Consider the following 11,711-nt stretch of genomic DNA (forward strand, 5'->3'; position numbering starts at 1 on the left):
GATAGAAACTGTAAGTTTTTTGGACCTGATATGAGGCTGCTTCTCAGTGTAAAACCTCAGATAAACATCTTAGCAAATCCGAATTTAAACTTTTTTACAATTCAAGTTCTGAGTCTCTAGATACGTTTAATGAAATAGAGCTATTCCTTCCGAAACTCACTTTCATGTCACATTGGATTTCAAAATTTACATTCTTGTATCAGATAAGTCCTATGCAGTAGGGAGCGTAGGAGAAGCTCGGCCAAACACTATCATATGTGAAAGCGCCAATCTATTATTATTATTATTAGTAACGTTCACATCGCGTCACATTGCATCCCATCGAAGCCATCCGAAAAGGTATTAAATTTATTCGTGCGGTTGTATGCCGATGTGTCGATTGACGATTGTTTTTTTCGCCAATAGTTGTTGTTTTTCATGGTATTCACGATTGTATTCACTTGTTAATTAAAATTTCACAAAAAATTCGTGGAAAAATCCCCTCCCTCTAAATGGCGAATGTTTTCTATTTAAAAAAAATTTTATGACATTTTTCTGATCTGTTTTGAAAATGAAAATTTAAAAACAGAGAAACAATGCCAATTAAACTGAAAATACAACGTTGCCGCATTGTTCAAACTAAAATATAAAATAGGATTTTTACAGTAAAAGAAACTTAAGCAACTGCAGCGCATTGCAGTTTAATAGAATCTATGTTTGATTGCCAAATTAAAATTAATTCCACCTTTATTAAAAAAAGAGTTTTATTTTTGTAGCTTAAAATAAACTTTTGAGGCCCGTAAGAGCTTCGTCAAGGCAACGAACTGGCTGAAGAATTGGCGAACTGCGGTTTTTGGAGAGTCTTATTGGACGGCAGCCAATTTTAGAGCAACGCATTGCGGGAACGATCGGGTACATCAAGGATCTCATAAATAAAAGTCATGGGAGCCATCGGTGTGGTATTGACACCTGCAAAACAACCAAGTGTTTCCTTGACCTGACCTGACCTTGAAGACCTGACAGGGTGGTAGCGAAATTCCTTGCAATCAAAAAATGCGTGATCTACAAGACCTGATAGGACTGATTACGGTTCACATTCGATGGGGACGATATATGGCCACCATGGGCATCATCGATGATCCACTGCGTATATTTTGGTTGAAGGATGAGGAAAGTATAGCACATTTTCTATGCCTCTGTCCGGCCTTCCCCAGTCTCAGATGGCACATGTTCTGGGTCGGATTTATTGAGAATGGACGATAAACATTCTCTTTCGCTCAACAAACTGCTAGCATTCATTAAGGAATCTGGTAAGTTTGCAGCGGAGCAATTAATTCCCACCCCACCTCTAAATCCTGTCTCCAGACTTAAAGTGCAATTGGCAATACGGCCAGAGTGTTTGGAAAAAATGTGTTTCGGTTATCCCGGCCACCCAAAATTCCATTTCATTCCGAGAGCTTCGTCAGCAATTGCAGCGCCTAGAAGTATGCAACGCAAGATTTGCTTTCACACTTTATTTTGCTAATTTCGTAAAAAGGACATGTCCACTTATTACACGACTTATGAGGTCCTTTACTCAAGTTGAAATTTCTGCTCTACATAAATCTGTGACAGTAGCCCATAAACAGGAATGAAGGTTAGAAAATTCAAGTTGTTTTTTTTTGTGATAAGATCAGGTTAGTGATCCGGATAAACTTGAGTCCATATATAAACCTGTTTTTATACAGCGCAATTAAATTTAATGGGCAAGAAACCCAGGCAGTTTATGAGTCAATGGCTGTGTGGGACTGCCTGGTTGGTTAGAGTTGAGTAGCGCCGTTTTGTAAAGAAAGTATACCATTTTTCAACCCACAGCCAGTTGGCAATTTTCAGTCTATGATAAAGAGAGAGAAGTGGCTGCAGCCTGAAATATTACACTAAAATGGTTCTTATCGACGAGGTCTCTCTTGAGCCATGTCTTGCTGGTAGATAGGGGTATGAGAAGAGTTGACATCAAACTCGTAAGCTTTCCGCTGCCCTCGAATTTTCCTGTGGCCTGGCACCCACACATTGTGGGTAGTAGGCTTTTAAGTTAAAGCGTTAAGAACTGCCCTACATTCTATGACAGTTATTGACGAGGTTTCACCGCAATCTGGTGACTTAATCGCTGCTTGGCTAACGGAGTCTAGTGTTATTGACGGCATGCTAAGAGCATATTTGATGAGCCAGAGTGCAGCCTATTTTTTTGGCCGCGAGTTCTTCTTGGAAGACACTCCAGTGATCTGGCAGCGCAAAGCAGAAGTATAATGAGAGGTCCATCGAATGTATCCCACTCCCCGCTCTTATAGTTATTTTAGAGCCATTCGAATAGATGGAAGTGGGGTTATCTTGGAGGCCGAAGATAGAGTCATCCTCCCAGTCCTGCTCTAAGGAATACGAGGGAGAACTTGACATTTAAATCAAGAAGAGTTAAAGATAGAGCTCTCCAGCAGAGACAAACATCAGCGGCAAGAGTAAACGGTAGCCCGACCATTCGTCGACGTTACATTTATCTTTTTCTAATATCTGCAAATCAACTTAGGCTTGACGAATGCGTAGTTTTTTGGTGTCTGCCAAAAAGTCTTAATGGAGGAAATTGATTTTAAATAATTTTCAAATATTTTTTACTTACCTCTTTCCAATATGTACATATATAAAAAATTAAGGAAAACTCCTTTCTATTATTTTTTCAAATTCATTTATTTTTTATATCTTCTTCATAATTTCATTGAATTTAATTGGTATACCATTTCGTATTTATGTATTTTAAATTTAAATTTCTTTTAGTCTTAGTCAGTATGTATGCACTACATAATACGCCATACGCAATATGTATTTACTATCTTTTGGTTCCGTTTTCTCTAATTCTAACACTTTAAAAGAAAGTCTAAGAGCTACTTAAGAGGCAAGAAGTACATAAAACTATTTAAATTTATTCCTCTAATTTTTATTTAATCTAGTCATAAATTTCACTTATCTACAATGTATACAAGTAGAATTTCTTGCAGGGCTTGTATGTTTGTATCCTTGTATGTTGTGATTGCGTGTGTAAGTGCAGTGCATTTATTTACGCTTATCATGGCAGAGATTTGCATAATTTTCTAAAAGTATACGATTTTAAATATTTGTAAAATTATTTTAATATTTTCGCATCTGTAATGCCGAATTTCCAGTAGGCATTGAAATTACAAAAAATTGGAGGCATTTAAAAAATGTCATGTTTAAATGAATTTAATAACCATTTTTTTAACTTAAAGACTTGAGTGTTTTTTAATGACAAATTTTGCAATTCAAGTTTTTGTCATTCAATGCCTAGTGGAAATCCAGCATAAGAAATATATGTACAATGGCAATGGGTTGAGAGAAATTAAAAACAAAAGGTGACCTTATCGTTTACAATTAGTTACAATTGATATAAAAATCTGTATTTACAAAATCAAAACCAATCTCCAAACCAATTTTGAAATAATTTTTCAAGCTTAAGTATACCTAGTTGAGTAGCTCCTTAATTTATAAACTTACTCTAAAATTTTTTTGTAGATTTTTATTCTCTTACTTTTTTTTAGACTTTAGCAATAATTTTAATTATCTTTTCAAATATTTTTATTTTGTTTTTATAAATTTGTAAGACTGACTGTGCCTTAATATATATAATACTTTAGTTATGTATATTTAGTGCAATAATTTAATGTATATATATATTTTTTTAAATATCACCTGCGCATAAACATCAATACTCGTACAACCTATTATAAAACTATTTGATTTCATTACACTTTTGTTTGTTGTTTCCCTGCAAAAAATTGTGCGACTAATCTCTAAAGAGAGTATTCCGAGATTACTCTCAATCGGGTACAATTGGGCATTAATTATTCCCAACTAGTCTCGTACGGGTACTAATGGAGGTCAATTAGTCTCGACTCATCCCTTATGGGTATAATTGGAGATCAATTAGTCCCCAACTCATCTCTAACGGGTACTATTAACGATTTAATGATATGTACGCACTTAGTCAATGAAATTTCATGTGCGGCGTTGGCACACAGAGAGAGTATTCGCCTAACAAAACTGAGCACCCCGGTTCGAATCTCAGCTGGCTCAAATTTTTATTTTTATTTTTTAAAAGTGACTAGTCGCTTTTTATACCCGTTCGGGTATAAAGGTGAACAATTAGTCTCTTCATAGGACATGCTCGAACAAAAGCGATCAGTTCATTCCATATAAAGAGATCAAAAGTGGTATTAGTCGCATGCTCCTTTGCGATTGCTCCCGGAGTCATCCCGGATTAGTCCCATTTTTTGCAGGGTTAAAATAAATGCTTTGAGGTATGTGTGCACATATATTTACATACATATTCATATGCATATATTCCTTTGTTTCAATTAGCAAAAACAAATACTTGGAATAAAAATCTGAAAAATATATTACGTAAAATCCATATAGTTGGGTCTGATTTTGTGCAAGTCTGCAATTTTTATACCCAAAAATTTCCGTATTTTTTTTATTCAATATCACATTTGTATCCACTTTCAATAAAAGTTGTGATAGTTGATGTGTCGTTTAAATGCATTTTTCCGTTGTTTCATAAATGGTTTTTAAGGGGCCAAAGAGAAAAAAATGTGTACTGTGTTTTCTATGGTTTGATCTATGTAAGAGTAAAGTTCTGAAATTTCTATTAAAAAATATTTTTTTCGGAATTTTTTCCTAAGAAAAAGAGAAAAATCAACACGAATTTTGAGCCACTTCACACTTGCACTGTACCAAACTAGGTTTTAATGGGCTATACAACTGCATACTCGCAAGTTTTATAAAAATTCGAGTAAAAAAAGTTCTAAATTTTTACGAAAATTTGAAGGGATTGGTTGAACTTATATACAATACCTCCGCAGAAAGTCAAGCTGCGACAAAAGCAATGAACTAATATCAAATTACTTTCAAAAGTATATATATTTTTGATGTGCAAATTTAAACTGGCATGCAATCCAGTGGCAACTCTGTTAAAGCAAATGTTGAGTATGGTTAGTTTTGCAGGTCGTTTACACGTTCCATCTAGCCCCAACTTCCTAATCATACCCGCGCTAATTCCGGTTATCCTCAACGATGGTATATAAAAAAGAATATATTAAGTCGAATATCTAAATGTATCGCTACAAATGTCGATGGTTATTGCCGACCATGAACATAAACATATCCACAATTTTATTCAAAAGTTAATCAGCAAATATTTATAACGACAGTAACCTCCTAAAATATATAGATAACAAAATTTTCTTTAACACCGATAAATTTATCGTTAACAAGCTCGATTGTAATAATACAAATTTTAAATATTTATGTTTTTATCGATAACGATAGAGAAAAATCGATAAATAATTCGGGTAAAAAGCAAGAACTTTCAATAATCGATAATGTGATTCAAAACAACTCGAGTAAATACATTGATAGAAACCTCAATAATTAAAAATATTAAAAATTTTGTTACATAACAAAGTTTCGTGATTGCGTCATTTCGTTTCCCAAGATGTAAAATATTTATTTAATGCTGGATTAAAAAAAAAAATACCATTTTCAGCCGTGCTTGTTCTTGCCATACAGTGTTTAATTATTCAGCGGGCTCTTGAGGCATACATATTTGCAATCTAAGAAAATGCTAATCCTAAGTGTCTTTTAATTTATTATTATTTACTTTGATTATTTATAAGTACTCAATATTTACATTTAGATATCTTCAATTTAATTCCTTAATGCCTTTTCAAACTTGCTCGGATTTACATGTGTAGTGTGTGTGTGTGTGTGTGTGTGTAGCAAAGTGTTACCTAATTGGTTGTATAAGTTGAAATTATATTGCAATTTCCCACTTAATCTAAAAACTTTCTTTTGCACATACAATTACTTATCTTCGCATTTGGCATAAATAATAAACATATTAACAAATAGTTACAACATGATTTATTCACGCTGCCTAAAGATAATCAAACAAAATTCAATTAAACTCTACAAGTTATTCTTTGAAGCAAATCAATTCAATAACATTGCCTAAACGCACTCACACACACACACATCCACAAATTCTACGTATACTACGTATTTGCGGTTTTTTTTTTTCACTCCTATTTGAGTATGTGAGCCCTCTCAACTGTTTACATAAACTTTTCTTCACCATACTAGCTATTTGCTTGCATTCGCGCTGAGGTTTTGTGAAAATTATTTAAATTGCCAGATATTTCGTTGACAATGAGTATTCATGAATTGTTGATGAAGTAATGAATTTTCTATGCATTTATGTGGGATATTTGAGTGTTTTGTGATTTGCTTTGTTATGTATTTATGTACATGTTCGTATAATTGAAAAGGTGCCATACATACATATGTAAATATAAATATTAGTTACTTGTTGTTAGCAAATATTTGCACTTTGAAATTTGAAATATGTGCAGTACGAGTATGTTTAAATAATTTAGTACCTACAAAATAAAATGCGAAGGTATTTACTGACAGTTAACTTTACATATTGACTATTTGGACAAAAAAAATTTTAAATGAGAATTGAATTGAATTGTTGTCGCTGTCGTAAGCAGAGTTATTTGAATAATACATACACACACACAGTATGTATGTACATGCCCACCATGCAAAACATGAGAAATAGGCAACAATCGTCAATGGCAACAAATTGGCGACTCACCGATTTATTGCTGTGGTGACAAATCGGCAACATCACTTCATTCATGTTAATTTTGAATAAAAAAGTTCTCAAAAATTCCGAAACTTATGAATATGGCGTCAATAGTATTGGCCAAAAGCATCTAAATTATGCCCAAGGACAAGATTGAAAAAATAGGAAGCCTCACAGCGAGAAAATGAATTACTTCCGATTGTAAGTTGCAATTTGGTATACAAAAAAATAAATGAAGTATTAAAAAGAATAAAATTATTCCAAATATCGCCGGAAGCGATAAGAAACGGACTTATTCAGGTAATAAGAAAACGACTCGCCCAGGCGAGTTGCCTTCGGCGGACGTTTTAAAGCTACCGGTAATAGGAAATCGATTCGATGGCAATATTACCGGCAATAAATTTGTTTCCGAGGGCGACACATTTTCTTATTGCTGGCAACACAAATTGTTTGGTGGGTGTATGTATGTATGTGTATTACAAAGTTGTAAGAGGTTTTTGAGTAGTCCGATGGCAGTTTATTAATTTGTTTGCGAAGTAAGAAGTCGAACAAACAGACAAAGCTTAAATGGTGGTGATAGTAGTTAGTTCTGAGGAAAACTCTTTTTCATTGTTTACAGTTTAATGGTGCCTGGCAGCAAAAGGTCAAATGTATGACTAACTAACTGACTAGGTGTACCCATTTAGGTCAATAAATAAAATTCTACAGTCTAGGTATTCATCTTTGTGAAAAGCTCTACCCCTCCTTACTTGATGTCCCATTCTTTCTTAGTTATTCGCCTAATAATGAAAACTCCTGGTAAAAATGAAGTGATCTCTTCTATCCCATGTAATTGAGATGTTATTTGAGAAAAGAGGGTAACGTTCCTCGCAAGTGTTTAGTGGCAACAAATAAAGTTTCTTAAAGCTCAGTTAAAGCTGGGTTATGCAATACTTAGACTTGACTTGACTTACCTAGAAACTTAGAAACGATTACTCAGCGTGTCTCTTTGTTTTGGTTCTCAGCATTTGTATTTGTAGACGTAAAATTGTAAACGTTTAATCTGTTTTACAAAAATTAAATAAAAAAATAAAAAATTGTATGTTCTGTCTACTGACATTTGAACCCGGACCCTTCCGAAAGTAACAAATACTAGCAAGCATCTGTGTACTACCCTGCAAAAAATGGGACTAATCCGGGATGACTCCGGGAGTAATCGCAAAGGAACATGCGACTAATACAACTTTTGATCTCTTTTTATGGAATGAACTGATCGCTTTTGTTCGAGCATGTCCTATGAAGAGACTAATTGTTCACCGTTATACCCGAACGGGTATGAAAAGGGCCTAGTCACTTTTAAAAAATAAAAATAAAAATTTGCACCAGCTGAGATTCGAACCGGGGTGCTCAGTTTTGTTAGGCGAATACTCTCTCTGTGTGCCAACGCCGCACATGAAATTTCAGTGACTAAGTGCGTACATATCATTAAATCGTTAATAGTATCCGTTAGAGATGAGTTGGGGACTAATGGATCCAATTATACCCATAAGGGATGAGTCGAGACTAACTGACCTCCAATAGTACCCGTATGAGACTAGTTAGGACTAATTAATGCCCAATTGTACCCGATTGAGAGTAATCTCGGAATACTCGCTTTAGAGATTAGTCGCACAATTTTTTGCAGGGTAGCTACAGCCAGGACAGGTAAATGTGTTTTCAAATGTTTAGATGAGCGATTGGTGCATTTTTACATTTAGGAAATATAAATTTCTAGACATTACCAATCTGTATGTACAAATCTAACATTTTCGATGAAAACAAATTTCCAATTTTAACCGGTAAATTTTAGTCGGTGAAGTATTGGTTGTTTAAATGAAAATTGGCCTCCTTATTGCTGTATGTGTATATGTATGTGCATGCAAAAAGTGCTTAAGTTACTAACGCTGAACTAATATACGCATTTAAACCGATTTAATTTCATTGAGTTGGTTCAGCTTTTAAGTTAGTAGTATTCATAGTTTTATCGCCTATTAATAGCCGCTTAGCTGCGCTAACCGCATACGAAGCAGCTTTTGCTCATTATAAATATATACACATTAGGGCGGGTCGATTTAAAAATCGCTTATTGCTCTGTGAAAATCGTATTCTAGGGATCAAAATAAGAAACTTTGCCGAAGGAACCATACCTCTAAAACGAATTCTGATGTCCCCCAATATGGGTCGAACTTTTGGGTAGGGGCAAATTTTGAAAAATCCCACTTTGACCCATTTAGAGTGCTCCAATCGAGTCCAAATGTATGACCGACCCCCACTAACTTTGGACGGCCGATCCACCCATGCCAGTGGCACACCCCCTGGAACTCCCCTGGGGGGCTCCCCATACAATCATTTCAAAAAATCACCATTTTTGGCCTTTACATGAAAAAATCAGCTAAATGGCTATGTTTTTTCTTTATTTTTATTTATTTATTTATAATAATATTTATTATTTATTTATAATAATATCTATTTTTTCTCTTAAGAAATTTATTTAGTCAGAACATATGTGAATGAAAAAATTAATTTAAGTGAGTTATATAAAAGAAACTAAAAAAAATTATTGTTTGAAGTCTTTTTTACTTTCAAGTCTGGGCAATTTCGCACGGCTCTCTAATGTCGTCGCCATAACAGCCTCTACATTTTCCGGTATAACCCGTTTGGAAACGCTAGCTAGCAATTGAACATGTCGTTCCGTTCCTTGTATGTGTGATGGAATTTTTGGATCATTAAACGGTGGATCATCTTGATTTAAATATTCTCTCAATGTATCGTACGGAATGCTTCGCATGAATGGTGGTTCAAATACGATATTTATATCATTAAAATTGATCATTTCCGTATAATTTGTGCAATTAAAGTTTATATCTGGTTTTTTATAAACTCTTAAGTTCCATTGGCTCGTCAACATCGGTTCGATAGCGTAGAATTTTCTTGATGGCACAGTCGCGCTTTTCTTTGCTATCATCAAACAACATTGATAACAAGATATTTTCCGAATGCGCATAATATGAATTATCTTTAATTACGTGATTGACAATTTTGCGTAAACGAGGTTCTAGAAATCGTGACCAACCAATGAACTTGAAAAATAATGCACTGCCGTACACGACAGAGCTGTAATACTTGATATTGAAGTACATTGGCACATAACATTTAATTATAAATTCAACCAGAATTCTTAAATTTGCATCTGGATTTTCCGTTGTCACATATAATCGCAATAATCTAGCGGCCTTGGTGAGCCACCGAGAATGTACAATTTTCCCTGGTTTGATGTTAGCCAGATCCACCGGAACCACGCCGCTAGAAATTGCATGGGCCATGTCGTATAAGTACTTCGAATCGGTGGAAAATTCAATTTTTTCTGGAGCAGGAGGCATATTTTGCAACTCAATTTTCTGGAAGCCGTCCACCACCTGAAAATATATAATAATAAAATAATTAAAAATGGTTGACAATTGTAATAAATGAGTGATAGCAATAACTTACCGGAAGAGTTTCACAAGTTTCGATTTGACGGCTCAGTTTTTCGGTTGCCGATCTTGGTCCAGCGCTGGTTGATTTATCCAAAGCTTCAAACAAATGCCGAAACGGAAGTTCGTTGAAGTGTAGAAGGCAAACAAACCAATGCAATGGTCTTTTTAACAGCAATTCGAATCGTCGTATAATTCCACCGTGTGGGCCAGTGTTTGTTGGCTCACCGTCAGTGCATATTCCAATTAATGCATCCAGTGATATATTTTTATCGTTGAAAAACCCATTTAATTTGGTTGTTTTGTATTCAGCGGTTTCATGTTCCAGTCTTACGTAACCAATCAATTCAGAATTGGGTTCTCTCAAAATAACAAGATGAGGTTCTTTTACCATCCTAGTATGATACTTCTCATTAATTTTATCTATCGTTAAAGTATCATCTTTTCTGCCATCGAATGAAAACGCTAACAAATTGGTATCATCTAACCGTTTGCGAAGCACTTCTTGTCTGCATTTCTCTTTTTCTCTGCGAACTTTCGATTTATCCATGATGAGAGGTTTCCCATGCTTATCTTTAATTTTAAAATCTTGCAAAAGAGCGGTTCCCAATGCTGATGCTACTCTGTCAGGCACACCAAATCTGTCACATACCAAGGCAAAGTTAAAACAATCGTATCTCTCTGTGTATTGTGAACTTGTGCTTCTATCCATATCTTCTTGAACCGGTGGCGGTGCGTATGTTGAATCATCGGGATCTTGGTATGTTGGCATTGATGACATAGACGTTGCTCCTTGCTCTTCAGTTTCCATCACAAATGTATCCATTGTTAGTCTTCTCTGATTATGTTGATCGTGCATGAACTCTTTGAGGCGTTCGGGCGCCAGCCGCATGCACATGGAGCTGCCTTCAAATCGCATTTACATGTTCCAATGTAAAAAATTGTTTCCAGAGATTTTACATACTCTGTAAATTGTTGGGTGTTGTTTCTTCTCTTGATTTACTCTTGATACTTGTCAAGCAATTTATTCAATTTATTAAATACACTTTTTTTCAGCATTATTTCCATACCAAGTTTTTCCCAAATTCCAATCAACTTATCTTGTACTTGAATAGTGAATGATTTATGGGAAAACTTTTTTTGTTCTGTTTTAGCACGTTCGCTTAAGTAAAAATAATATCTCAAGATATCCAGATGGGTTGGTAAATTAAGATCAGTTAAATCAGTAGACACACCAAAAACAGTAACATCATGCTTGGGTATATGACTCATTGGGTTTTCGATAGTTGTTGATGTAGTTGCTTCATCTTGCGGTGTAGAGGATGGTGGATTCTTTGTAAACTTTTTGATTTGGAATGGTCACTTCACTTATTATTTTTTTTGAAATATTTTTTTATCTGAAATTAGCACTTCACACTTTGAGTTCTTCACAATGACTTAATGCATTCACAAAAACTGTAACGTTATATATGGTCTACGAGACGAGGTAATAAGAATGAAATGGTAATTTCAATTCTACCTGCTGTGTCTTGTGGTGGCTTAAAAAA

The sequence above is a fragment of the Rhagoletis pomonella genome, unplaced genomic scaffold, assembly GCF_013731165.1.
Source record: "Rhagoletis pomonella isolate Grant_MI unplaced genomic scaffold, Rhpom_1.0 Rhpom_scaffold_00006, whole genome shotgun sequence".
Classification (NCBI taxonomy): Eukaryota; Metazoa; Arthropoda; class Insecta; order Diptera; family Tephritidae; genus Rhagoletis; species Rhagoletis pomonella.